Source organism: Topomyia yanbarensis, chromosome 3 (assembly GCF_030247195.1).
Source record: "Topomyia yanbarensis strain Yona2022 chromosome 3, ASM3024719v1, whole genome shotgun sequence".
NCBI lineage: Eukaryota > Metazoa > Arthropoda > Insecta > Diptera > Culicidae > Topomyia > Topomyia yanbarensis.
The window spans coordinates 99,119,263-99,145,353 of record NC_080672.1 but is presented as its reverse complement, the minus strand read 5'-3'; the positions used below and the strand labels follow the sequence as shown (position 1 = coordinate 99,145,353).

At 37.1% G+C, this 26,091-nt stretch overlaps 1 protein-coding gene across 19 annotated transcripts in view; it reads right to left on the bottom strand.

Annotated features, from left to right (window-relative positions):
- Positions 1-26,091, bottom strand: part of LOC131691630 (probable phospholipid-transporting ATPase IA) — a 256,852-nt gene that overhangs the window by 115,909 nt on the left and 114,852 nt on the right. The window contains exon 1 of one of the 19 annotated variants that reach the window (XM_058978180.1): positions 21,231-21,313. The exons of 13 other annotated variants lie outside the window; for them this stretch is intronic. The gene's annotated coding sequence lies outside the window, so the exon portion shown is untranslated. Of the gene's footprint in view, positions 1-20,659; positions 20,676-20,747; positions 21,171-21,230; positions 21,314-26,091 lie in introns of those variants that run through there. 5 more of the 19 variants (XM_058978181.1, XM_058978177.1, XM_058978176.1 and 2 more) reach the window with 5 other exon arrangements.

Below are 26,091 nucleotides of genomic sequence, written 5' to 3'. Positions count from 1 at the left end.
GGACGTTCGATCTGCTTGACTGCTTAGTAGCTTCCTTATCGCTGCGGCGGAACATCGACAGAATGGACGCTCGTTAAAGTGCAGGAAGTATTTGTGCGGTTCGTTGCTTCTGCCATGGGCATTGGGAGACAAATGTTAATTTATTATTTTCAAAATATCAATCTTATGCCAAAGCTGGAATTGAAATAAATTGAGATTCTTTAGGGGGGGGGGGGGTAGACTGAAGCGAATTGATCAAAGCTTTTGTACATTATAGTGTATCATTTCAATAACATTTAAAAATACCTAAACCGAGATAATTTTTCAATTAAGGGGTTTTTTCCACGAAAAATTCCGCCTTTTTGTGAGTAAAAAATCCCGTCAATTACAAAATTATCTCGAAAACTCAACGTAGGGGTTAGGTATTTTTCACATAGAATATATCTCGACAAACATATGATTACGGCTTAAAAGCAAACTGTCAAAATTCTCTTTGAAAATTCCGGCCAAACAGTTACTCACCAATCACAGATGTTGGTAGTAAACAAAAGAGAAAAGTTTTCTCTTTCATTAACTGCTATGAACTGTGGTTAGCCAGTAACGGTTTGTCCGGAATTTCCTTTCAAAGAGAATTTTGACAGTTGGCTTTTAAGCCGTAATCATATGTTTGTCGAGATATTTGCAAATTTTGAAAGAAATTTGTTAAGTAGTTGTTGAATGGAAGTAACACCGCAAATCGTGTTTTACAAAAAGTTTCGTCTCCGAGTCGTTTGTCGATATTTTGGCATAAAAAATTACAGAATGTTATTGAAATGATAAGTTATAATATACACAAGTTTCGATCAATTCGCTTCACGCAAAGTTCTTCTCTTTCGCAAAATTTTGAATTTTTTAAAATTAGTGTTTCATTTCTTTTATGCAGATTCTGATCGATTTATTTCATAGCATATTCATCAGTATTTGGACTGTGTAACTTAAAACTAATATATCCCTATTTTTAGAATTGTTCCTTAAATCATAATCATGATAAGAACAGAACTATTCATGATTCTATTTTGATATAAGCTTTCTACCTTTCCTATTTCGTGTTGTGATAGTTAAGTACTGAGTTAATGGAATTCGAAACCGTTTCTTTGAAAATCGGGAAGGTTACTGGAAGAAGATCGGACTCAAAACCATCATGTGTAATCAACCTACTTCAAATGGGACTTGATTCTAGAGGCAAGCACTATATCTTCAATACGATGCAGTGTCAAAAGTCGTACTTAACTAATCACTTACCATTAACTACATTAATTACTGGCAGTTTTTCGAAAATTCTCGAAAAATTTGCAAAAGAGATTTTATGTATAGCGTACTCGTATGCAAATAAATATGCAAAGTATTTTAAGTACTGCGAATATGTACTTTAAATATTTTCAATATCTTCTCAATGACAATTATTATATTAGGTACAGGGATGACTCTAAATAGGTACAACAGAAGTATTTTGTTTTACTTGAAATAATTACTTTAATTGCAACCAAAAATGTGAATGTACACCATTCATTAAAAGAAAATAGATTTTACCCGTGATAGAGGAATATCCATTCACAAATGGCTTTTCCCTTCTAAATAGAAAACAATCTTCATGCAAAGAACTATATAATATCAAAAATAATTAAAATTATGCATAATATTACTATGAAAAACTTGTTTAATAAAATGTTACCATCATGGTTAAAGAACATAAGAAAAATTACCAAACATTCTTTATCCGCAACTTACATGAAGCCTTAATGATCTTATATTTTCTAGACAGCATGAGCCAATGAACTAATAATAAAATCGTGTATTTTTACAATAATAACTATGTTAATTTGGAAATGCGGAAGTTTTTTTCTATTTCCTGTACAAAATGCACAATGTGGGTTAGCCCCTCTTGGACGCCAGCCATTTAAAGATACTTTTTTGCATTCATCATACTAACACAAAATTTGGGGAAAAATTTGAGTAAACTATGTACTTTAAATGTGTCGTGTAAAATCAACAGTTTGATTTAAAATTCTAAAATAGTTGTTGACAACGATATAGAAGATTTAATCAAATGTTTCTAGGAGCAACACTTTACTGGGTGTTGATTTTCACTGATATCGTGGACATGCTATACTGTTAGGAGCTCTTTAAGTGTCTTACAGTTTTGGAATGATTTGAAGGTAAACATCAAACGCTTATGCCAATGATGCAAATTTGTATTACGACCTCATTGAGAAAAAAATATCAGTATGAGTTCACGTGGACTATTTCTATACCCCCCCCCCCCCCCCCCTCTGCATGGACAAGCGTGGACTGTTTTGTACCCTCTTCCCTTCCCCAAACTGTCCACGTGGTATACGGATGGCCCCTAATAAGATTTGTAAACAAAGTTTTGTGTTGCTGATTTCTCTTAATTTGTGATAATTTTAACACAAAAAACATTTGAAATTGATTCTACCAAGTGTAAAGATGTTGATTCATGTGTATTTTTCATGAAATTCAACTCGGCAGTGGAATAATGAGCGAAATAAATTGGTTTACAAAAATCTCATTAGCCCTTTCGAAGAATTCTAGACCTTTTATTCAAAACGACATATCTACAATGAGTGACTCTCTTTGTTTACTTTCTCTTCTGTTAATAATTCAGTCGTTTTAACTTTTATCCCGCAACTCTTTGCATAATATGCTAGTCAAAATCACCGTATTTCGATCTGTACTGTAAAATAAGTGAAAAGTGCTATAGTGACTAAAGAGGAAGTAAACAAAGAGAGTCACTCATTGTAGATATCCATATCAACATTAGAATAGGGCTAATAAGATTTGTAAACAAACTTTTGTTTTGCTGATTACTCTTAATTTGTTATATTTTCAACACAGAAGACATTTAAAATTGATTCTATCAAGGGTAAAGATGTTGATTCATATGTATCTTTCATGAAATTCAACTCGACAGCGGAATAATGAGCGAAACAAGTTTGTTTACAAAAATTTCATTAGCCCTTTTGAAGAATTGATATTGATATGTCTTTTTGAAAAAACGCTCAAGAATTAATATTGAATTCAGGACAAACCGTTACTCGCCAACCACCAGGGTGACCAGACCTACCGATTTACCGGTAGTCCTACCGATTTTGGTCTTCCCTACCGGTTCACAGACGACCATGGCAAAACCACCGATATTTTGTTATCCCTACCGAAAACTACCGATTTTTATTGATTTTGGACACATCCTACTCAACATTCATTTTTTTGGGTTGGATTTGATCTGAGATCTGTGTTTTCAGTATTTTACAATTCTCGACAAACATATGATTACGGCCTAAAAGCCAACTGTCAAAATCCACTTTGAATGGAAATTCCATACAAACCGTTACTAGTCGAACACAGTTCACAACAGTTTATGAAAGAAAAAACTTTTCTCTTTCATTTACTACCAACATCTGTGATAGGCGTGTTACGGTTTGTCCGGAATTTCCATTCAAAGTGGATTTTCACAGTTGGCTTTTAGGCCGTAATCATATGTTTGTCGAGAATTCTATGTCAACACTACGTTTTTGGGACAACAACCCGGCCTACCGATAAACTTTTAGTGACCCTACCGATATTAAGGAATTCTATCTGGCCACCCTGCCAACCACAGCTGTTGATGGTAAACAAAAGAGAGGAGGTTGTCCCATAACGGTTTGTTCGAAATTTTCCCTAAAAGCGAAGACTCCATATCAAGAAGACTGGCAACTCTGTCCAGAATCTGGAGACAGTAACAGCAACGCCACTTGCGGGTAAAGGTGGTACTTTCCATAGTGATGCACACACACATATACATTTTTACATAAAGCTTCCTCCCTTCTTCCAATAGAGGCGCTGTAACCTCTGTCGCTTCTCGTTTGTATGGGGGAAGGAAAGAGATATTAGTCTTCTTGATATGGAGTCTTCGCTAAAAGTGAATTTTGGCAGTTGGCTTATACGCCCTATTCGTTTTGTTGCGATTTAATTAGTTTGTTTATAATGTAAGCAGAAGAAGAACGCAAATCATTATGATTAAGACAGTAAAGGATAGTTCAATACTTGAAATTCGATAGCAAATGTGACATTCATTAAATTTCCATGTTGAAATCGGGTAAAGTGCTAAGTAGATCAGACACCCTCTCCCAGTCAGAGGTGGGTAAGAAAACCAACCGGTACGTACATACACTGGTATTGTTCCCAAAATCTCAACACGTGTAAACGAGTGATGCACATCGTACTCGGTTTGGATTTCGTTCACACGGTAAACGAAAGAAAAACCTCCACCGACTCTCAGTTTATAAAACCAAACCGAGCCACTCAGCACCGTTTACATGTGTGTACGAATTTCAACTTGTGTTGATGTATTCTCAGCAGCAGTTTCAGTTTGGCATTAGAAAACCGAGCCTGGTTTTTTTTCTGTACACGGTGCTTCGGTTGAAAGAAGAAGCAGTAAATTCGTCTGCAGTGCTGCCGAATAGACAACTGAATTGAGGTCAATTAGTTGTTGAGAGTTAATGGGGTAATATCGAAATGGCTGGTTCTGAGCAGTTGTTAAAAGTTCAACAATTGATGTTTGTTTCAATGCTGAACCATGAAATGTAGATATGTTTGATTTGGCAAAGTTGTCTAGAGCATACAAATTGATGTTAATGTCAAAATGTTTAAATTGAAATTAAAGAAAACAATGAAATCAGCGATGTCAATAAAATAACAAAAACAATAAAATCAATTAAATTAATGAAATGAATAAAATTAATTAAATCAATTAAACATGACTTGAATCACATGAAACTTCACATTAACACTCAATGTATTCAAAGTGGCCTGTATTTATATCGCCAATAGTCGTATCAATGAGATCTAATCCATGTCTGTTTGCGCTTAGGCGATTCTCGAATAATCTCGAACACACACTCGCATTTTGTATTTTGTATTATTATTACTGCTACGGCGCATCGTATTGATACATCTATCCTTGCACAGAGGCAATTGCGTGTATGTATGTGTTATTCACATATCGTAAGCAACTCAGACGCAAGTGGGGGAAACTCACGATTAGGTTCTTATTTACTCAGTGCTGGTAATACGTATTTCTGTTATTTTTACTGTTACTGTACATCGTTTTGAAACATCTAGAAGGTTTGGTCGCGAACATTCGAGTTTAGAGAAAACTACCACTAAATTATTCAATTGCAAAAAAACTTAATTCATTGAGAACAGCAACCAACTAACGAATAGCAAAAATACTTTTATTTTATAGCCCGCCATTAAAAAATAAGTTTCTTTAAAATATTTCCGGCGATACAAGTCAATGTGTGTATGTAAATCTATTGCAGAACAATTAATTTTTTAAAAATGTTGCGCAATTATTTGAATAAAAAAAATGTTCACATTGTGTCCAATCACGAAGTTGTCTGTCTCATTACAACAAAACATGTAAAACGACCTTCAATCATTAATGTGAATATTGGTCCACAATGTACACATGCTAGTTGTTAAATCATCATGAATAGGCCGCCATTTTGAATTGCTAATTTACGACGCAATTCAAGTTTCGTTTCCTTGGAAATATATGCCTATTTAAATATACACGCTTTTAAATGCTTAATCGTCGTGAAAATAACACCATGTTGGGATGCAAAATGACGATGAATAACAATTTTTAATCTCTACACAACTTTTCGATACCAAAAATACTCTTGTTTCATGATATTTTTACCATTAAAACGTTATTGAATACCAGTAGTATTGAATATAGCTCGTCATTTCAGATTTTAAATGACGGCAGGCATCAATTTGCGATCTTTTGACATATTTCTTATATTTAAAATGTCCATGTCGCGTGATTCTAGATGACAGAATATCTTGAATATACTGTCATCTTAAATTTTGATCTGCTATCATAGGTATAAAAATAGCGGAGGCTATTAAATTTCCTTTTTATTTTCGATTTTTGGGCAGTTTCCCATACTAAACATACCCATATTGCAAACTTCTTGATGATAAATCATTATGAAAATGTCGCAATATTGAGTTAAGGAACGCCATTCATGACCACGAACATAATTTATTTGAACAGAAATATGTCTGAAGTCATTTTTTCAATTACTGAAAATATACCTTATATTATAAAAAAATTTGTTTAGAATTCTTAATAAAAATACTAGCAGCACTAGCATAGCCGATAAACATCAACCCGAATACACAACCGCAACACAACCGAAGTTTGGTTTCGTTATTCTCGTGTTTCCTTCCCATACTCGTGCACCGGTAAACGAAAATCAAAACCAAACCGCGGTGCTGTGTAAACGAAACTCGGTTTGGTTTTCGTGTCTCGTATAAACACAACCAGCGATAAGACCGCACACAATGTAAAGGAAACATAAACACTTGTGAAAATTTGGTTTACCGTACCGGTACTCAACCGGTATTTTCCCACCTCTGCTCCCAGTTATAGATAAAACTGTCAAGGGTGGATAAATCCCCTCTTCAATTGCGGGAAAACGAAACATAACTAACTAAAACACGCAATTGCAACTTATCAAACGAGGTAGTGAATAAAAAGAGTAGGTGATAAGCGTATTCCAACACTAATGACCAGTATGTATTAAAAAAAAACTCTTATAAAGAGAACGACTTTCTGTTTTGAATTAAACAACTAGTAACATTGGAAGTGTTGCCATACAATATCAGAGCATTGTCAAAAATGTAGTTTTTCTTATCGCTGTTCTCTTGTTCTGAGTTTTTTTTTGGTATGTAGGGGTAGTGATCTAAAACAAAGAAGAGTTAAAACTGCCCTGCGAAAAAATACTGTCAGAGATCTGGCAATTCGTTTTGTATATACGCTACATATCCCTGAAAGTAATCAATGGGTGCTGTTTCAACTTTCCTCTGTTCCACCTATCTCGGTTTACCCTTTTATATAAAGGTCAATCATTTTTTTTTGGTTTGATGTCTCCTCATTAGAACACCACCACCGCCTCGATCATTCAAGTGACATTAGGTTCAACACCATTACTTTCGCTTGCCGACGCGATGGCGGAAAGAACTGACTGGGGGAGGAGATGCAAAAACAAAACGCTTCCGGAGGATGCAGCTTCGCGGGATCAAAATGCAATTAAAGCTTAATTAAAAAGCGTTCTCTACCCACATCGTATACACATGTGGAGCCATCTTATGGCGCCTAGGGGTCATCAATGTGCGCAATATCATCTAGCGTCAGATGCTATGGTGTTGATTAGAAACAGCGACTGTTAGCAGACGGCAGGCGTATATGTTGTAACGTCGAAACTGAGTCAGTACAGTGTTTTATGGTGACTGATGTGAGTATAGTATTTTCGCAGACGAAGTTATATCATCTGAGAGGGAACAGTAAAACTATCAATTAAGTCTGACGGCAATTTGATTAGTTTACCAGCGTACGCAATAAAAACAAATTTGAACTTGAAATGTTGAAAACGGTTCTGTTGAAACATTCATTTGTCAGAATTTAACAACTATACATTGCACACGATTCGAATTCGACAATATCAAAATATCCGTGCTAAAAATACACGATCGAAAACAGAAACCCAATCCTTGGGATGGTTGGTTGGAAAATTACCTTTCCCTCCCGTTAAAAGTTTCACTCGGCGTGAAATTCTGTGGAATGTTTCTTTACATCATTATAAACACTCCCACGCGAATGTGACCTCGTGGAAACCACCCGTCGACGATCTGTTGGCGTCGAGAGATGAACACAAATAGTAAACTATAAACACGAACGGTAGTTCGTACGTGAATTTGACCTTCACTACATCTGTTTCCACTAAACCCCTCCGCGGTCGGAAGCACCTGAAACGCAGCTCAGAGGATTTTGTAATCTGATTGCCAATGGGAGTTTGTGTTTTAAATAAGTAATCACACAGTTTTCCGCTATTTTGACAAAGAAATTACAATATTAGCTGGTTTGAGTTTTAAATTCATTCAGGCGAATTTTTCCTTTCCATCAAGGTAGGCAAATTAATATTTTACTATTAGAACGTGTACGCCTAAAGCCTAGCTCGGCTAACGACGCATTCAAACCGGCAAAAGAGTCATTCTGCAGCGATTTAATGACACCCACCCAGTGACTAATGAACAGCATAGTCCCCATTAGTGTACTACCGGCACATATCCGTTCGTTGTGTTATAATCACCCTGACACTGACTGACTCCTATAGCAGTAGGCATCCAGTCGGGCTGATGTCAGTTGACCTTCTTGGAAGAAATCAATATCACTCGCCCGCCGTGAGTCAATCAACGCAAGTCAGTCTTCGTCGTGCCTACCCTCTGTGTAGATGCGGGTTTGACCAGTCAATAAACACCTTCATGTTGGAATTCGAGCACGATGTTCCAGTAGTTCGAATTAACATGCTGTTGTTGAATATGTACAGCTGTATATACCTGATACACAACCTACCAACGTGGAAAGAGCGTGTTAATGTGGAGAAAACGAGAAAGACAAGTGTATTTACGAATTTGGTAAACTAGATTGCCCTGAGTAAAGATTTTCAGTGGGTCATTCGAATTCCGTTCGAAACAGTTTGTCGAACAAGTGTTGGAAACACGAAAAAATCACGCAGCCACATAATACATAACGTTAGTAACAGGCGAATTAAAGTTCCTGGGTGATATTATTAGATTTAAGCGAAGAAATTGAATCTTCATTTGATTTTCCTAGTTTTATTGCAATATTTCTAAACAGGGCTCTTCTACTTATCATAATATTCATGTATTTTTTTATGATTCACCACTATCATAAAGCATGTCCCATATCAAATTGCATCGCTGTAGAAAATAACCCATTGGGTATTTTCTCTTGAATATTTGTGTAGAAGTAGTTTTAAGTGTATTGTTTACACTGTATTTTTATCGCTGACGAATTTCGCGCCAACTCGAACAAATGTTGGCAGCACCCTCTCCGATTTTAATGAAACTTTCTGTACATGAGAACTTTGTCACTAAAAACCACTTTGCATATTGTGTTTTCCAAAAATGATCTAGACTATCTTTTGAAAAGAGTCAAACTTTTTTTTTACTATTTTTTTTGTAAATGGCTGTAGTCTAAAAACAAATGCTACAAAAAATGTTTTAGGAGTGATTTTCACAAAAATATTGAAAAAATTCTTCATCGACTTCTACACTGAAAAAAATTGGTTTTAAAGATTTAATGTCGATTTACAAAAAAAAACCATCTTTAATTTGGATGAAATTTTGTTCCAAGGTAGGTAGGGGAACTGGGGGTAAGACGGACATGTTAAGGGTATACTCGAATAAAACATAACAACATAACAGGATGGTTCTCCACGTTTGGCTGTTAGAATTTCGTTTCTACACGCAAAACATTCATATTATATTGCATTGTATATTGTCTTCGACTAAAAATATTACATCGCACAGACTACTATAACTATAATCTAACTATAAACTATTTGTACTTTGAATGATTCTTTGCTTATACTAAAATCAAAGAGATGATAAACATTGTTGAAAAGCTGGCAGTAAACATCTAGCGGATTATTCTGGCCGTATAGCGTGCGATGTGTTGAGCGCCGGAAAAAATAATTTCTCCGAAAAGACCTTCCCGGAACGTTGAAATCAAGCTTTGCTAGCAGCACAGGGGAATATATGTTGTCAGTAAGCAAGTCGAAGATGAAGAGTCGTTGAAGAAAAATTCACCTATTTTGTAGCGTGGGGAGATTGATAAGAGCGCAGCGATCTTCGTATGGAGGTAGAAGTAATCGATTTTGCCAGGGCAGCCGACGAAGGGCAAACCTGATGAAATTCTTCTGTACCCGTTCGAGACGATTAATGTGGACGATGTGATACGGGGCCTAAATGGTAACTCCGTATTACAGAACACTGCGTACCAGTGCGATGTTTAGAGATTTAAGACAGTAAACATCGTTGAAATCACGAGTGTTGCGCTTGATGAGTCCGAGTACAGCATAGGATTTAGCTATGACAGAAGAAACATGTGCGGTGAACCGTAGTTTACAGTCGAGAGTGATACCTAGATCTTTGACTGATGCGACTCGTTGTACAGGAGCAGAACACATCAGGTATTCGAAAACAATGGGCGATCGAATTCGTGCGAAAGTAATTATGCTGCATTTCTGAATGTTCACACTCATGTCGTTTCTGTCACACCAATCCATAACCCTTTCGAGGTCCATTTGCAATGCGCTACAGTCCACCATAGTTGTTATAACACGATACATTTTCAAATCATCTGCAAACATGACTTTAGATGACGACAATTCACGAAAAGTACAAAAAGAAGAGGTCCAAGATGACTTCCTTGAGGAACGCCCGATGTAATATGGAATGGATCTGAGAGTGTAGTTCCAAGTCGCACAAAAGCACTGCGATTTGAAAGGTACGATGAGATGCAATTTGTCAGCCAGTCCGGAAATCCATTGCGCCTTAGTTTTTCTACAGCAAGTTGATGAGGAACACGATCGAAAGCTTTCGAAAAATCAACATACACCGCATCGATATGTTGTCGTTTTTCCATCTTGTCAATCAGCGACGACACATAGCTCATGAGGTTAGTAGTTGTAGAGCGTTTTCTCACAAAACCATGCTGGTCGGAACTGATGATGTGTTTTACGGCGGGATAGATAACATCTAACAACATGCTCTCGAAGATTTTTGGGAGGCTGCTTAGAATAGAAATCCCTCTGTAATTTGTGACATCGTGTACATTACCGGTTTTTTGGATAGGGCTAATCACAGCCTCTTTCCACTTAGTAGGAAAACTATTTTCAGCGAGGGAACGATTGGAAAGTATAGATGCCGGTAGAGCAAGCGATGAATAGCATTCCTTGATAAGCGATGGTTTAAGTCCGTCCGACCCCGGTCCTTTCGAATTATCAATACCGCGTAGCTTGATATAAACCTCTTGTTCGGAGAATGATGTTGCAGGCAAATTCAACGTGAACATCGGCAAACTACTCAAGTATGATTCAGACAAAGGTGGTGAGTTATTACTTAGCATGTTTTGAAAGAATGACGAGAATAGATTTGCTGATTCTGCAGGTGTCGTAGATGTCCTGTCTCGATAGTTGACGCTTGTAGGGATTCCTCCGGAGGACGTTTTGTTCCGCAGGTAAGACCAAAATTGCTTAGGATCATCCTTCATGCTGCATTCAATTCGGGAGACATACGAGCGAAAGTGAGCGGCGTTCATAAAGTCAAATTCGCGTTCCAAATCCCGCACGAACAATTTGTCGGCTTCGCTTCTTGTTCTGAAGAAACGTTTTCGAGCTTTTCTCAGTCTATTCCGAAGATTCCGTAGCTCTCCAGTCCACCAAGGTCGTTTGTTATTCGGGCGGCGCATACGTTTCCTCCTAGGCACAAGTTGTTGGAAAACTGAATCTAGTTCGCGATAAAAACTGTTCACAGATTCATCCAAACTGACCGTCGCTAATATCTCAGCCCAATTGACACGTGAAATTTCCGCATTCAATTCATCATGATCGCATTGATTGAAATCGTAAAATAAATCGCCATCGTCATTCACAGCCACAGCGAACACAAAGTCGATTTTCAATACAAGTGGATTGTGATGACGATCCAATATAAGGATGAATCAATAGAATTAATCAAGACTGGCCGTCTTGTCCCATCAGTACACATATATTTTTAACGCTTACACTTATTTACTCATATATAAATATACCTCTTATTTTCCACGAGGCTGTCATTTAAGAGTTACAGTATCGAAATAAAAGAAAAAATCCGCGAAAAAAATTGATTTTTCCTCGATAAACCTTAAAATCAGAGACGTAAAAATTACATCTGCTCGAAGATGCACTACTGATTATCAATGTTTGCAATATTTAACAATATTCAAGGCCTACTGAGTGCTTCATAATTCAAGGATATCCATAAAAAGAGGATACTCATATAAAGCATTTGAACTTTATATGTTATATGCCTAAAATAACCATGTGTTCGTCTTACCCCACCTGTCCGTCTTACTTACAGTTCCCCTAATTATGTTCCCTACCTACCGTTAAAAATTAAAGTTGGGAACTTTTAAGGAAAGAAAGTTATTTGAAAAAAACTTGCTTGTTCAAACTGCATTTTTTTCAGTGTATTTTTATCGAAAACTGAACCAATGAAAGTCTCAGAATCCAATTTCCCAACTACTAGTTGCCTGATACATGCAAAAAGTATCAGTAATGAATTTGGTATATATCATAACAAACTTGAATGATGGAAAAGATGAGCCATTTAACATCATCGATATATGCGAGATTTAACGAAATACCACTTGGCTGCGAACGAAGAAGTATCATGTCTATGTACCCGCCCGGGAAATAGAGATTGATGGTGTAGTCTCCAACATGGATTAAGGCAAAGTATGGGGTTCGCTCCTTCAAGAACCCTATGACTTCCATTGGTTTAGTTTTCGATAAAAATACACTGAAAAAATAAATTCAGTTTAGATAAGGAAAAAAATTAAAAAAAATTTTTTTCCTTAAAAGTGCCCAACTCGAATGTTTGACTGTAGGTAGGGAACATATATATCTATCTTGGAACAAAATTTCGTTTAAATGAAAGATGTTTTTTTGTAAATCGACTTTCAATTTTGAAAATCGATTTTTTCAGTGTAGGAGTCGATGAAGATTTTTTTCAATATTTTTATTCAATTTAACTAATTTAGTAAAATCGCTCTTACAACATTTTTTTGTAGGATTTGTCATTTTTGGACTATAGCCATTTGAAATTTTTTTTAAAAAAGTTTGACCCTTTTCAAAAGACAGTCTAGATCATTTTTGAGAAAACAAAGTATGCAAAGTGTCTTTTTGTTACAAAGCTCTCACGTACAGAAAGTTTCGTTAAGATCTGAGAGGGTGCTGCCAACTCTGAATACGATTTAGCGCGAAATTCGTCCGCTGCAGCGCGCTGTCAGTTTTTAGAAAATTGGAAAAAATGGCGCCTCTCTAAAGCCAGATGAGATCAGAATATTGTCAATAAAAATATTGACAAGACATCATCAATACGTCAATCCCATTTGAATTCTACAAGACAAATATTTTCAAACTGGCCGTACACGATTGATATATTGATCAATAATTAATTTATTGATAATATTTCTAGTCGTGTAAGGTCAGCTTAAAAGCAACGTTGTGAATTGATTTTGCGCAAGCACCTGGAAAGTGATCAGCTTTCTAATCGGGACATCGGAAAACAACTGTCCAAGTCTTTTGTTCGGAGATTAATTATCGGAAGGAACAGCATATGTACAAAGTGCAGAAGGCTCCAAAACGTGGAACGTACGTTGGAAAAGTCACGGGCTCGGAAACTGTAAACTGTCTCATTGTCATCATGGATGATGAGATTTACGTCAAGGCGGACTTCTGGTTCGTAGCTTCCGGGGCTACTGTTCTTCACCGCACAGCACAAGTTTGATGTTCCGAAAGAAGTTCCAGAAACTTTCAAAAATTGCCAATAAATGCATAATTTGGAAAGCGATTTGCTCCTGTGGCAAACGGAGTGCACCGTTCGTGAGTACCGGCACTGTAAACGGGGAGATCTACCTCAAACAGTGTTTACATAAGCGTCTGCTTCCTCTGTTGAAGCAACACGAGGGCCATACGATCTTCTAGCCGGATCTAGCTTCGTGCAACTATGTGGGTTTCCATACAGAAGAAACTGTAGCCAGATATCATAGAGATCCTAATGTGTGGAGTTAAGCGTAAGGCGCAAGCGTACGGTTATGGTATCGAAGTTGAATGAAATAAATATGGAAAAGTTTACTAATGGGTTATAATTTATTGCCTGAAAGTTTGAATAGGATCGGAGTGTCATATCCTATTAGATTCAGTTCGTCGAGATCGCAAAATGTCTGTGGGTATGTATGTGTGTGTCAAATAATGTCACTCAATTTTCTCATAGATGGCTGAACCGATTTACACAAACTCAGTTTCAAATGAATGGTATAACGCTCCCATAAGACGCTATTGAATTTTTAGTTGATCGGACTTTCAGTTCCGGAGTTACGGATTGAAGAGTGCGGTCACACAGCAAATTCCCATATAAACTGGTAACCCTATGATGCCCGAATGATGTAATACAAATTCAAATACGTTCAACATTATTTGGATTTGCGGGTCTAGATCACTAATGACTAATCAAAGTAGAAAACTACTAGACTAGACCACATTGGTCACCTATAACGGATCTTGATTCCACCGGGGAACTCGCCAAGTTCCCGAGCTAATGTCACACCTATTTTCCAGCAAACTCTTAACCGATTCTGACAAACTTGATTTCAAATGAAAAATATAATACCCCCAATGACTGCTATCAGAACTATTCAGTTCTGACTGTTGGTTCCGGAGTTACAGGTTGGTTACTGCGGTCTCATAGTAATTTTTCATATAAACCGGTATAATCGTAATACCTCATAGGTTTAAAATCTATTGAAATAAACATCAAATTATTTCGATTCGCAGGCCTAGATCACTGATGGTGAATCAAAGATTATTCGAATATATTGTCCACTATCGATAATTCTGGAAGTCCCGGGTTCCGGGCATATTTCAGATCTAAAGCGACTTCGGCGATGACTGAACCAAATTTCATTAAACTAGTCTCAAATGGAAGGTATAATATGAAGTTCGGTGTTGAACCCTTCTTCTACTCCTCCACCTCCTACCTCTCACCCCCCCCCCCCCCTTCTCTCACCCTCTCAGACCAAACTCCCTTCTGCATTCCCTTCATCCAGCCCGTATATTAAAATAAGTTATGTGATTCCCGACGCATCCTCCACCTCCCACTAATTATATCCCTTCCCTTCTCCACCATGAAGTTAACATGAAGACAACATTGAACTCACGCCGATTAAGCTATATAAATATTACATTTTTGTTTATTTCAAGTATGTCAGTGTCGACATGTTGCTTATCAGGTTCGTGAGAGTCGTACACTTATATATGCATATCAAGTATGATAAGAATGTAATAGACATTTCCACAATGTTATATTGAACGTAACCAGGCCTAAAATCATAGTTTGGATAAATGAGAAAGGGTACAATTGCATCGCTAGGTGGATTAGAACAGGTTTGAATTGCTACAATAATATAATTTTTAGAATAGCTACACAACGTGATATGCCGCCAACCAAATATATTATAAAAATGTCAAGAGTTGTCCTACTGGAGATGCAGAGCTAGGTTTTTGGAAGGGCTCCCCGTCAGAATCATGCACTATAATTGCAGACGAGACGGGAAATGTCACCCACTAAAGCACTGCTTAAGGACAATTGCAGCGGGCCGTGCTTCTGAATGAGATTTTCATAATACGGTTCAGATATGTACGGGCATAAGGACTGCACAATCGCGTGTATCATCGCGAAGGACTCGACCGTTCGTGAGTTAACGTGTTCAATTGCGTGGGCGTTTGTGTGGTAGTGTGTATGTAACTTCGCGTGTATGAATTCAATTTTTTAACGATGTGTCTATTCACATATTCCCGTGTGTTCTTAGATGATCGCACGCGGACCGTGAATCTGCTTAATTTTCGGTGTACGATTCAAATGCTAGAAGACACTCTACAGTTCTCTCATATCACCAGAGTTCCCGGGCATGTCATCATGGTGTTGTCCAACGGATATGAGCGTAATGATTTTTATTAGTTAAACTGCAGGCATGGATATAGGCGGCTAGGATTGAGAGTAGGGACTTCCTGTCGTAACCGGTACGTTTGTAGATTAATAAGTGCTAAAACGTTCACTTAGTCGCCGGGACGTTATCCTATTTGCAAGATCGCGGGTGTAGGTGTGCGTGATGATCGCGAAGGGCTCGAGCGTTTGTCGTGTGTGGTAGTGTGTTTTTAACTATGCGTGCAAAAATTCGATTTGATAACCGTGTGGCCATTCGAATATTCGCGCGTATTGTTGAATGATCGCGCGCGGACCGTGACTCTGATGCTTTATTTTTAGTGTATGGTACAGGTGCTAGAAGAGACTAAGTTTCCCCACATCGCTAGAGTTCCCGGTAATGTTGCCATGGAAGGTGCTCTCTAGTGAAAATGAGTTTCATTTTCACTCGGCTGCTAAGACCGAGAGAAGTGATTTCCGGACGTGACTAACACATTATCGCGCAAACATGGGCATTTGTAGGTTCCCGCTTGAGATCGCGGTTCTAAGTTTACTAATACAACCAAATTCAGTTAATCACCGGGGTATTTTCATGTTTGCGAGACCGTAGTTGTACGTAGATGATCGCGAAGGTCTTATGCGTTTGTATGTTAACGAGATGGATGCTAGAAGAGAGTGAGATTCTCCATATCACCAAAGTTCCCGGTCATGTCACCATGGAGCTTGTTTAGTGGATATGAATACTGTTCTTTTCATTAGGTCCAATCTGCAAATGAGAGTCCTCTTTTTTCGCTTTCTCTTTTGATTAGTTTCGAAATACCAAGGTTTTTACAAGGTTATTTCGCAAACAGTTGAAGGGAAATCAGGAATGTGAACGAGTAATTCGCAGAAGAGAAAGTAAATAAAGAGAGGCTCTCTTTTGAAGATTAGACCTAGAGAAAAAAAAGTCTTCATATGTGCGTCGATTGGTCCAACTGAAGGCATGGACCTTTGCAACTAGGGCCGAGAGTAAGGAGCTTTAGGACGTGACGGATTTATGCTCGCGCGAACACATGTGGTTGTAGGTAGTTGGGGCGTAGTTGTGCATGGATGAAGCTCAAGTATTTGTATGTTAATGTGTTTGTCTCGTTTATTAGCATGATAGTAACTTCGAGGGAAAAATTTAATTTGATAACCGTGTGGCCACTCGCCTATTCGCATGTGTTCTAGAATGATCACGCGGACCGTGAATCTGAGGCTTAATTTTCAGTGTACGGTTCAGATACTGGAAGAGAAGTCTCCCAGATCAGCAGAGTTCCCGGCCATGTCGCCATGGCACGTGTTGTCTAGTGAAAATGAGCGTCTTTTTTGGATTGGTCCAACTGAATCTAAGTTAAAGGTACTAAGAAGTTCACTTAACCCTTTCATGCCCAACTTTTTTCTAGTACATTTAGGGTTTCAAAACTATTTTTCCTTGAAAACGGTGGGGTTAAGAAACACGACAAGCCTATTTTCATAAAGATAGGTGCTTCCAAGGCAGTGCTAGAAGCTGGTCAATTTTCACCTTCTGATGCTCAATACAATTCTCCTAGAATAATTACAATAGTCCAATTACGTGGAAAATGTACCCAACGACAGTCTAAATTAATAATTTTTATCAGTTTTCAATAATAATGCACCATAACGAAGATATATGAAAAAATCATTTTCCGTCGTCAACGTAAACTGTCCCTGGCAGCACTGCTCCATCGGAATCCAATCAGACTAACTGCAATAACTTCAGTTCTAGAGCTGATTCTTGTAACTGTTAATACTCAAATTAAAGGCAATAATCACATTAATGAGCCTTACTTGTTTTTGTGAGCAAATCTCGCCTCAATCAAAAGTTACAGCTGTTTAAAAACGTTGTTGTCTACAAACAAAATGGGCATGGATGGGTTAATTACTGGGGTGTTATTATGTTGGTGAGACCTCGGGCGTAGGTATGTGTGGATGATTGCAGTTGCATGTTCGTGTCTGTGATCAATTTAGTGTAATCGCAAAGGCCACGAGCGTTTGTACGTTTGGAATGGGAGCGATGGTGAGTGTATATGACAGAATGTGCAATTGATTGTGTTAGTGAGTGTTAGTATGCATCTAATTTAAGCCGTCTTCCTAATCCTTCATCCTTCCCCGTGAACGATGGAGATGGGGTCGGCTGGCAAGGGCTATCGTGCTGTTCATGTTTCATCGTGGGTTGGATTGGTATGAATTCCTACTTATCATTTCCTAAGCAACTCTAAACAGCAGTCAAACAAGACGGAGTCAGTGGTGTAATCCGCCAAAATGATCGTCACAACGCAATGCAACGGAACATGATGACTGACAAAATTTTGAAATCCACCACATTTTAAATATGAGTGACTTTGAAAAGGGTACGGTTAGTAGCTGAACACGATTTTGTTGTTATTTTACTGGAGAAATTCCCCTTGCTAAAGAATTTCAAGTAAATCTCGATAGTAGGTCAGTAGATTGACGCCATTTTGAAATCTACGATGGCGGCTTCCCGTTATCACAAAACAGTGAAAACCATCATCACTATGGGTGTGTTAGAAAGGGGGTGGACAGTTGATGGCGGAAATAGATATGCCATTTTGAAATTTGGCTATCCACAAAAAATAATGAAAATATAGGCACAGAAAACAGACAACCATGGAATCTGACTAATATCGAATAAATATGTTTTAAACAATTGTGTTAACATTTCAACGAATATATTTTTAAATAATAGCGCCCTTATACCGACGTTTGCAACTATAAGCAAAATTCAGTCAGTCATTTTGAAATCTCTATGCTATTAACTTTCAATTCAGTCAGTAGCGCACCTAGTGGTAATAGCCCGATTACCTGTGAACAAGCCTTTATGTTTTACACTAGTTAAAAGCTCGAGATAGACATTTGTACGCTGTGATATGGGTTTCATTCAATAGCGGTAGTTAGTAGATGCCGGTAAATGATGATTGGTGCAATTTTAAAAATCAAGATAGCAGCTTCTGATTATCACAAAACAGTGAAAATTATCATCAATCTGTGTATCGTTTGATAGGGGTAGTCAGAAGATATCGCAAAATGATGATTGACGTCATTTGAAAATTCAAGATGACGGCTTCCGGTTACAGAGAAACACTGCAATTCATCTTTAATATGCGTGTTATTTCAAAAGGGGTTGTCAGGAGTTGACAGAAATAGATATTTGACGCTATTTCGAAATCAGGGTAGCACAAAATAGTGAAAACTATTATCAAATTATTATTATTAATACCAGAATTGAACAACCGACCGTAAGTCACAAAACGCCAATGCCGACGAACGCATTGATGACTTTGTGAAGACGTTACTGAATTTAATAATCCAGTTGCAGTTTTTCTTTATTTATCCAATGTAAGCATAAAATATCTGTCTTGTTCAGCTTGCTCATCGAGCTGTGTTTAATAAATGAACTGAAAAAGTTTAGATCTCTGGGAACAGTTCTTCGAAGAACCTTTGAACATTGATATATTGATTTGTTTAAAAGTTGGACTTTTGTATTGTAAAATACTTTTTATTTCATAATCTCAGTTTGTCTAACAAATTTAATGACATATTGGAAAATTTTTTTTTGGGGAACTGTTCTAGATTTATTAAGTTTGCAGGAATTTTGAAATTTTTTTAAACAAGCTATGAATTTCACCAATCGCCTCCCGTAGAACAAAGATCTGGCTACGATACTGTGGCAGATGGATGATTGATTCACACATTTGACTTGACTAAAAGATACCGGATGTTTTAATGTGTTCAACCTTAAAAGTATTCCATGCTATTGCAAATGATGAAAACGTGTAAATGACAGTCGTTTGAATTCAAGGAGAAGTTAGTGTTTGCTATTCGCAAACAACTGCCAGTCGAAAGCGCTTATCATGTAGCCCCATTGTTATATGATAACTAAATTTGTTTACGAAATATGCTTATGTGTCACTATTCATTGATAAGAAACTAAATTAGATAAGGAAGGTACAGAGATGTGGTGGCAAGGCATAAATCTTCAAATGACATAGGGAACGTGACAATCGATCAAATTAATTCAGTTACTTGATTCCGGAATGGTGTTTTAGGACAAGCTTGTGGTTGAACCGACTTATTCCTTCTTACCTGACCTTATAATATGACGCTATCATTATACAGAGTACGCTTTGTACATATCAAGGACAAATTATTAAGTGGCTTTCCTGGAATCAGACGACACTTGGTAGTGTTTATGGTATCCTACAGTTCATAGAAATCGTTGAAATTCGACAAACCTTTTAAATTTATCTTATTGTTCTAGTATATTCTAAGAGATATAAATTAAATTGAAAGTTTATAACCTCAGATTGGTTTGTAAAAAGCATTATTGAATATAGTTTATATGAAGTTATATTTCATTATTCACCTACGAATCATATCTCAGATTCGAAGATTTATTTCATGGTTTCAATAAAAAGGATTTTTTTTATATAAAATGCTATTTAAAAGTCTAATGTATCGCTCTATGGTAAAACTTATCCTACAATTTTTCAACAAACCAACAAACACTTGGCGATAGTTTTACTCATACTCAGTATTTAATAGAACCGCAAGCGTATGGCTTCAGCCGGCCAGCCTTTTACTACAGGTGGTTAGCAAATGTTGTTTTGTATTCCACACGAATGACGTAGGACTGGATAATGATGGCTTTCAAGTCTGCACTGTTGCTCGGTCAGTGCCGTTCCTGAGCCGACAAATCGATAGTGATGAAAAATTCATGCTTCTCCGTTAGTTTGCGATTATCAAACATACAAGCACCGTGTGTGTGTGTCACTGATACGACTCCATAGAAACCCTTTCCCGTCGACTACTTCAAACATGCAATCACAATAAATTAATATGAGTCACTGAGCAATCTATCACCAAATACACATAAGGTATAGTGCGCGTGCCGACTTCATTAGACACACAAAACTTCGACAAATTCACACATTGCACTAACAAAAAAAATTTTTTTTCATACTATCACTGATGATCGGTTCCAGGGGTTCACGCTAAACAACAGATTATTTTCTCATTCCCCACTGCACGATCACGCCGCTGCCGCTCACCAGTGAGACACCGCAAATCAAAACATCCCGTACTGCATTTACGACAGATCGCCCATTACGTACTACTGTGCAGTTATGTACGTAACACAATTAAAACAACACCAATTCTCACTTCTCCTTTAAAGTTTCAACCTTCGTCATCAGTGCCTACACGTATCTATCTTCCACGCACTCACACGCGTCGACGACTGTCACCCGCCCCGTCGTGAATGGGAGTGAGAATTCCACCAGCAGCGCTTCTTTGTAGTGCATCATCACTCGAGCACCACCGCTTCGGTTGGTTGACCCAGAAAAATCAGACAAATTTCCTCTCGCTCAATGTTCACACAATACACAATTTATCATTCGATTAAAATATTTTGCCTGCTGTTTATCAACATCATATCTGTGGGGTGTGCAAACTGAATTTCTTTCCGCGAATATTGAATAATAGGTACCTACGCGAAACCGACGGGCGACAAGCGACTAGCGAGTGAAACGTACCTTCCTACCAATCTACACCACAAAAAACCTTGCGAGCTGCGACGAGACCCGATAGGCACATCGATTGATGAGGGGGCTTGCTGCGATGGTACTGGTGCACAGACCGTGGCGTGCAACGGCATCAAGCGTAGAGTTGCCACGGGCGCCCGGCGGTCTCGGGTGTGTGAGTGTACTGAGCTCTGTAAACATCGTGGGGCATCGTGTGAGAATGAAGATTGGAGTTTTGTTTGGGGGACGATTGCATAGTGTGTTCACTGTAATGTTTTGTTGAGCAATTTCATATTCAAAAACTTTTTGTTTAATTTGTTGTTTCCGTTTTCATTTTTTTTGTAAAAAGATTTGACCGCGTTTTTTCTCGTTACCTGTTTAACCTTAATACTCATGAATAGAATAAAATACTTTCGAAAGCGGATTGTTGAATGGATTTTGTGGCCTTTGCGAAATTTCTGTTATTCTGAATGTTTGTGACATTCAAAGTCATGATATATTTTTTACGAAGCTTGTGTCTTAACAAACTATGCATACCAATAATATAAAGTTTATCTTTGACGCAATTTCAGTAAAACAAAATGTAAACCACGAATCGACGACATATAACTGCATTTCATAAAAGTAAACTTTAAAATATTTAAACATTTACAATAAACGTTATTGTGGAGTCAAATTACGAGTTATACGAAGTCTAACGTCATATACTATTAAAATCATTCTATTTCTGAATCTCCTTCATTTCAGATTCAGGAGACGTAAATTATCTGAAATTTTTTTGAACATATTTTTTTTAATTTAACCTTTATACCGAATCTTATTTTGCAAACAGAGTATCAACTACATTTTTTTCGAATTATAATTTTGAGTTTACCTACACTTTTTACACATTATTATTGGATTATTAGTTCTTGAAAAAATGATGGACAAATATACAGTATTCCCCCATTTGAGCTTTTTTAACTTACCCATCACATTCCCACTGTGCTCATTGATAATATCGTTTGGATGTACCATTAGCCTAACATTGTGTTGGTGACTGCCAATCCATATCGCAGAAGATGGATAAATGAAGTTACATTTGCACGTTGTGCGCGTGAAGCACTAGACCCGATCCATACAATATATTAGTACCATTTGGGAGTCACACACGTTTGTGAATAAATGTACCGGCAAGACAATAGTTTAGTACACCACGTGGGCTTTGTTAGTAGATAACTTCTAAAATTAACATTCGATGCATATATGTTTAAAAAATATGAAAATGAAACCGTTGAAACATCACTAATCTACAAGTAACATGCACCAACACTAAAGTGGAAACTGATGGAATTGAGGAACGCCGATGGGACGTATGCATCATCGCGGAAAAACAGAAGGTTGTACAGTGTCGGACAAAAATAATATGACAATGAATAATACGTCACTTTCTATTTTTATTTTTGTTAAATATCATCTTCATAAATAAAGTTTTAATTTATTCCCCAAATTTACATTTAAATTTAAAGAAATTATATTCGATCTTCGAAAATTTGGCGACGAAAATTAAGATCGTTCAATACACCCATATAATGAACCAATATGAAGATTCCATCCAACATAGTTGAATGTAAAATGCTACTGAAAAGTTAAAAAGAGGTTTTCTCAAAACCAGTGCTGATCAAAAAATCAGCACTGACTTTGAGATTTTTACTTTAAAAATGGTAGAATACATGCAGATTTATAAAAAATTAGCATGTTTTTTTTTAATTTTTGTGTGTCAAAAATCTGTAAACAGATATCTGAAATTCCACTAGTTTACTCTAAATTGTACCTTGAATATTTTCATAACGTTCATTCTGTAGTGAAATAATTCGTTGAAATCGAAAATTCCATAGAATTTTTTTGGCATGGAACGAGTTTTGCAATACGCGGTACAACTAATAGTCGTGTTTTGAAAATAATGTATTTCCACCTCATCGCAAATATCTCCAGTTCTGCTTTGTCGATATTGTCAAACTTCATTTCAAATTGTCATCAATTGCCCATATACCATTTTTGGTCACAATTACAGTTTTATCGCTCTTTATATATTCATATGAAAAGTCATTTCGCGCCATTTTTCGGATTTTTTCTGTTTAATTGGGAACTATTCACAGAGTAACGATTTTTTTAAAAAATTTAGTTAAATTATGACCAATTCACGTGAAATGTATTTTTCATCAATACTAACGCAACGTACTGTTGACGTATGTCCCGAGAATGGCTGGCGTCCAAAGGGGGTAACCACCATTTTTGCAGAAATTCATTTATTATATTTTTTAACTGTTCTATGTAATCCACGTGTACTGACATTTGAGAAATATGATTTTTTTTTTGATTTTGTGCTATTAGCAGTCAAAGTTGACCATGAAGATAAACCTAGTACTAACTGGCGTCCAAAAGGGGTAGCCCCACGTTGTGTGTTAAGGAAATTCGAGTTTTCTCGCTCGTTTTCCGAGGTTTAACAAAAAATACTTTATCGATGTTATGTTGTAGCTCGCATATCGGCGAACTCGACATAATACTGTTTTTAGCCGTTCCTAAAGGCCGCTCAAATACTTGCAATGTACGGCTATTTTTTATCTAGAATATATTTCTTGACATTGCAATTTTCAATGTCGAGACATAACACTTTCACTGGCATTTTTGAAAAAAAATGCACTCAATAATATACTTTTAGATTAGTGAGCCCATTTTTTCGAAAATTCCAATGAAAGTGTTATGTCTTCACATTGAAAATTGCCCGAGAAATATGGGATCAAGAGAAATACGGCACAAAGTGGTCAGAAAATGAAAAAAACGTGGCAATGATTGTTATCTTTTGTTTTAGGGTGTCTTCGGAAAAGTTTCTGTGTAGCACCTAGCGCCATGCTTGATTACAACAAACTAGTTTGGAATTCAGGCGCTAGAGTGACGCTGTTATCAACTTTGCAATGAATCTGGATATAAATATTGTGTCTTAGAAAAAAACTGTAGGTCTTAATATTATTAATATACTTTCCGAAGAAACAACATTTTTGTACGTTGCAAACATTTCGGGATTGAGCGCTTTTTTAATAATACGAATTCCATGCTAAATTTTACCCTAAACTAAATATTTCGCCACTAAAACTTGAAAACTAAATACAATGACATTAGGAAAGTTTAGATATGAAATCGGAAAAGAAACAAAAATTTTTTTAGTCATAAAATCATAAAAGGAACAAATTCGATTATGTTTACTCCGTCTTCCTCTAGCCCAGATTTTTTCTGAATAAATATTTTGAGGTTTATTAGCATCTCGTCGCTGTTGGGCTATCTTATAACAAGCGCCATTTTGCACATTTCGAGAAAAGCGATTTTTAAAGTTTGATATTGAATATGTCGAAACTTATAAATAGTATAAACAATTCAAAGAAGACAATTGATGCTTCTATCTATTCTGTACTAATTTCTCAAATATTACGAAGATCAGTTGACTTTGTTTCGAGTTTTTACTATAAATGTAAACAAAAGTCGCACTCACACGTGTCATAGGTGTGTATTGATGACAAAATTTTTATGGCATGTCATAATCGGTCATGGAAAATTTTCCATAGAGAAAAATCATCTCTTATTAACTTTTATTCATATCTTTGGCTTCATTTGGTCTATAAACAATCGGTGAGATGCATTTTGAAGGAAATGAGTCAGGGAATCTAGAAAAAATAGTTTTTTTTTGGTTAAAGTGTTGCCAAATATGATATATTTCCAGTTTAAAACTTAAACTGCATTTTACACACAGTTCGTTGAATTTTATTTTGAAAATGATTATGCCATTGTGTTTCTCAGATAGTTTTACACATAAAAACATCTTATACATCAAGATAACTTGAGCTAATTCCCGTTGGAAAAACCTTCATAAAAATGAATCAATTAATTAGGGGGATTTATAGATTTTCATGAAGATTTTTTCAACGGTGTGAGAAAAGTCTGTTTTTTCGTTTTCCAAGATGACCGCTTTTCCAAGCTTTCTTTGCTGAATCTTAAGGCGGAGGTGGAAATTGATTGAGAGCTAGTTGGTAGAAGCGAAAACGAGAGTAGCACTATTGAAATTTCTGTCCATTCCGAAGTCCGGGCTGCAAGCAACCTTACTCGGTGTCCGATTGACGGATACGATATCGACATCACTGTCTATCACGGTTAGCACGCGGTACTTCTGGACAGATTCCAAGGACGTGTTATGCTGGCTGAGATCCAATCACCGGCGATATTGCCCATTTGTTGCGTTTCTCGATAGTAAAATTTTGAAGTCGATGGAAGCTAGCGAGTGGCGTTGAATTCCGACGAATCAGAACATTGCCGATGAAGGAATGCAGTGGATACGTGTTCCCAATCTAGCGGTGGGCAGTCGCTGGTTCTGGGGACCAGAACAATGAAAGTTTTGGAATCCGAAAGGCATCAGCAAACCATGGTTAAAGGGGATGGATGAAGGTCGTGAATTCCTTTGGGTGATATATCGGGTCATGTCGAATTATGGTACGTTGAATGCGAATCTTCGGAGTATTAGGGTCGGGGAAAACGGTCTCTGCGCTTTTGGTGACGTTTATCGCAACATTAAACATGTTGTCTGGTCGTGCGCCTAGTGTTCTAGCGCCAGTTATCCGATCCTGTTTGTCTCTCATACACATATTTTTAAACCCCCGATAAATATCCAAATTTAGTTATCTCTTTTCTTTCGGTTGACATGCTAACAGCTACCTAGAAATCTGATCCAAACTGTTCCCAGCGGATCTAAGAAGGCCAATCGTAGAACCGTTTCATGATGTCCGGACAGTGATTTTCTGTTCGTCAAAAAACTGCAAGTTTAATTTGAAATTGTTGTACATCGAGA